The sequence below is a fragment of the Alligator mississippiensis genome, chromosome 7 (assembly GCF_030867095.1).
Source record: "Alligator mississippiensis isolate rAllMis1 chromosome 7, rAllMis1, whole genome shotgun sequence".
Taxonomy (NCBI): domain Eukaryota; kingdom Metazoa; phylum Chordata; order Crocodylia; family Alligatoridae; genus Alligator; species Alligator mississippiensis.
In genome coordinates, this window is record NC_081830.1 from 16,257,080 (window position 1) to 16,261,225 (window position 4,146).

The 4,146-nt window shown below is 54.4% G+C and overlaps 2 non-coding genes across 2 annotated transcripts; both read right to left on the reverse strand.

Annotated features, from left to right (window-relative positions):
- Positions 1–920: 920 nt before the first annotated feature.
- On the reverse strand, positions 921–992 carry TRNAP-UGG (transfer RNA proline (anticodon UGG)). The gene has a single exon. It is a non-coding gene; the product is annotated as a tRNA-Pro (tRNA).
- Positions 993–3,870: 2,878 nt separating this feature from the next.
- Positions 3,871–3,942, reverse strand: TRNAP-UGG (transfer RNA proline (anticodon UGG)). The gene has a single exon. It is a non-coding gene; the product is annotated as a tRNA-Pro (tRNA).
- Positions 3,943–4,146: the final 204 nt, after the last annotated feature.

Sequence of the window (4,146 nt, forward strand, 5' to 3'; positions counted from 1 at the left end):
AACCACATGCAGAGATACAGACAGGCGAGTGACTGGATAGGCAGCAGTACAGCAGAGAAGGAACTGGGGGTTACTCGAGCATAAGCTGAATACTCACCAGCAGCGTGCTCTTGTTGGAAAAAAAGGCCTACAGCATCCTACTGTGTTCTGCATTTTCCGTTTTTATCGAATTCACCGATAAATTACCTGATTTTTTGTAAATTGAAGTTATTCGGTTTTACTGATTTACCCCTGGTTTTCAGTTCACTCAATAATATTTTACCTGGTATTTATTTGTATGAAATGCCCTCCTGATAGCTGGTTTTGTATTGCAGCACTCCAGATGAAGCAATTCTTCAATGTAAAACTCACTCCAGACACACGATGGAGCCAGTCAGATTAAACCATGTTAATGTTGCACCATGATTGGCTCATGTGACATAAATAGGCACTTAGTGCTTCCATTTAATGTGGGGCTGAATAAAAACATACACAGGGTAAAAAAGTAAAAGATGGGTAGAAAGTGCAAATCTCTCTGTGACTACATCTGTGCAAATTCGAAGTTTTCAAACAGAGGAGACAGGAAGGTGAAGAGGCTGCGTTGCACTGCAAGTACTGCAGCATTTAAGTCAGCTCTCATGCCAGAAGGGTAAAAGAACATGTCAAAAGCAAGTGACACATTCAAATTAAAGAAGAATGTGAGATTAGGGATAAACAGGCCAAATCTGAAGGCTTTAACAGGGCATTAATGAGAAAGAGAACCCAACACGGCTGCGTTAACGAAGGCGTGCGTGCTGTTTGTTTTGCTGGGCAACAGCTGTTTCTCATGGAGGGACCGATTGGTAACTTTGGGAGATAATCCTGTCCAGCAGCAACTGGAAATGGCCCCACCTGCCTCTGCAGCTGGATAAAAGGGCTCAGCATACCGAGGGGGCTAAGCAGGGCTCGTCCGGGAGTTGAACCCGGGACCTCCTGCACCCAAAGCAGGAATCATGCCTCTAGACCAACGAGCCATGTACTAACATAACTCATCCCTGCCCTGCTGCATTTTAGACCCTTGTGACACAGGGCAGACCTCAAGGGCAGGGCTTGGGATAAGTCCTCACGGGTGTGGGGCTGTTCAGGCTCTCTCTCACCCGTAGTATCAGGGCTCAGCCCTGTTACAAGGATGTCCTGGAGGACACCACAGACCTCCAGGACAGCCTCCTCAGCAGTTGCCTTCACTTCCCCAAAGACAGGGATGACGTAGCTCAGGCTGGTGCGTGTGGCCAAATTGAGCAAAGCAATAGCCCACTCCCATAAGGAGCAGGCTACTCCCATAAGGAAGAGATCTCTTCCAAATGGATGCATGTGTAGACAACATCCCAGGGCTGGCTCATTGCACAGGACATTACTGAGCACTAAACCAAAATAGCATTAATTGCATGTGTAGACAGACCCTGTGACTTATGAGGGACGACTTGTGACTGAGTACAATGATCTGACTAGGTTTGATGTTTGAATAATGATTGGTTTTAGAGTCAGGAGTTCCAAAACGTATCCCATGAACTGCCTTAAAGCAAGGAAATAGTGAGATTTAAACTCCCAAGCCCCTACACCCTGAGCTACAGAGCCATGCCAAATGTAACAAAGCAGGCCTTGCTGGGATTTGAGCCCAGGACCTACCTGTTTATTAGACAGGCGCTTTAGCCAACTAAGCCACAGGGCCTCCCCTCTAGGGGTTAAAATCATGGGAATTTCAGCAGTGTCATTCAGGGTTTATGTCAGGACATCAGTTTGGCTTCTTTGTGTCCCTACAGGAGCCTGATGATCAGGGTTTTCCATTTCCCTCGGAAAGAAATGGAAGCCCGTGAATTTTGCAGTTTTGCCATAAGCTCCCTGCAGGCTGGCACAGTTCAAATTTGCCCAGAGCTGGCAAGGAGCTGGAGGAGGGCGGTACAAGCACATGGCCCCAGGCAGCCCAGAAAGCAGGTCCTGATGGGGGGTGTAGGAAGGGGCGGTATTGAGCCCCCATAGGGAGGGAAGGGGAGATAGGGGTAGTTGGGGAAGGCGGGGGCTGGGGCTGCCCCACTGTTCCCTGCCACGCTGGGTCGTGCCCACTGGGCTGCGGCGGTCCCAGGGTAGGGGAGCAGGGTGGGAGCCTGAGCCCGCAGGCTGTGCCCACAATGTCGATAGATCTGGGGGGGTGCAGGTCCCCCCTGCCTCCCGGGGAGTGCGTGCAGAGCCAGAGAGCTGCCACCCCCCCCGCCCAAGGACACAACCTGCCCTGCGCTCAGATCTGGCGGGCACGGGTTCCCCCTGCCCCCTTGGTGTGCATGCAGCAACGGAGAACCAGCCTCCCGTGCCCAAGCCCACAGCAGGCAGGCAGCAGCGGGGAGCCGGGCTGCAGAAGCTGTGACCTCCTGCCTCCTTGCCCAATTCACAAGCTTCTCCTCTTCTCCTTCCCTCTTCTCCTCTTCACACACCACACCAGGTAACAAGGCCACACACCTTGCCAGAGGAAGGACTTCAATCAGGGAACTTCAAACTGGGCAGTCAATGCTCTACCAGCTCAGTGACACCGCTTCTAGGAAAGAAAGAGCATCCCTCTCGGCTCAAGACCGTCAAGCAGGCCAGCGAGCAAGTGAAAATGGTAGCAGCCAAGCATTTCTATCGGCTTCACCGCGTGGTGGAGCTTGCACACAGCCCCTCCAACTGGGCTCCAGCCCCTGGCACAGGTACCGCCTGCCACATCTCCACACCGCAGGTTCTGCACCAACCGAACTGTGCCCTGAAGACGCCTTGCTCAAGGACATTCTTCCCAGACGACAGCTCCCTCACCCGCACCAAAGTACTCACCTGTCCCGGTGGCAGGCACTGCCTTCTGAAAACCCCCATGGCCCAACTTCATGCCTCGATGGCCACCGTCACCCAATACTATGATTTTGGGGGGAGCAAGGAGGTGTCTAAATCTCCCTGCTCTGGGCCACGCACCAGCTGCACCAGGGAAATGTCCTCACCTGCCTCTGGAGCTAGATAAAAGCGCTGCTCAGCACACCAGGCTCCAAGGACAAGTGGTGCAGGCACAGTGTTAAGCAGGGCTCGTTTGGGAGTTGAACCCAGGACCTCCCACACCCTAAGGGGTAATCATGCCCCTAGACCAACGAGCCAAATACCTATAAGTGCTAACCCTGCCCTGCTGCATTTCAGACCCTGCGACACGGGCCCCTCTTGTGCCATGGAAGCGCTGCCGGATGTCCGAGCTCAGGCTTCCAAGCTGTCTTTCCTTGGTGGCTCTTCCCACCATGGCAAGCTCTGAAGAGTTGCTCTCCCCTTTGGGCAGAAGGCCAGAAGGTCCTGTGCAGCCAGGCAGGACTTGAAGGGGAGGCAAAATGCCAGTGGCCGGTAGCCCCAAGAGATGCACTGGGAGGTCAGGCTTGGGGTGGGCAGGAACGACCCAAGTGGGAACGAGGGCCCCAGCTCAAGACGGGTGTACTTGCACCAGGCCCTGCCTTCTGAAAACCCACATGGCCCTGCTTGATGCCACGATGCCCACTGTTCCCCACCGGCTTGGGGAGCCAAGGAGATGGGCAAGGAGGAGGAGGCTTTGCTGGGTGGGCGATCCCTGCTCCCCTGCAGCGCTGCCAGCCCCGGGGACCCGCAGCTGCCCCGCATCGCCACCCCAGCGCTGCATTACACACACGAGCCTCCACTTGGTTCCTTCTCCCCACTTCCCAGTCCCTGAATCCCCGTTCCTCAGTCCCAGTATCTTATTCCCAGCTCCCAGTTCCTCATGGAGGGACCGATTGGTGGCTTTGTGAGATAATCCTGTCCAGCAACAACTGGAAATGGCCCCACCTGCCTCTGCAGCTGGATAAAAGGGACCACTCAGCACACCAAAGGGGCTAAGCAGGGCTCATCCGGGAGTTGAACCCGGGACCTCCTGCACCCAAAGCAGGAATCATGCCCCTAGACCAACGAGCCATGTACTGCCATGTCTCGTGCCTCCCTGCTGTATTTTAGACCCTTGTGACACAGGACAGACCTCAAGGGCAGGGCTTGGGATAAGTCCTCATGGGTGTGGGGCTGTTCAGGCGCTCTCACACCCGTAGTATCAGGGCTCAGCCCTGTTACAAGGATGTCCTGGAGGACACCACAGACCTCCAGGACAGCCTCCTCAGCAGTTGC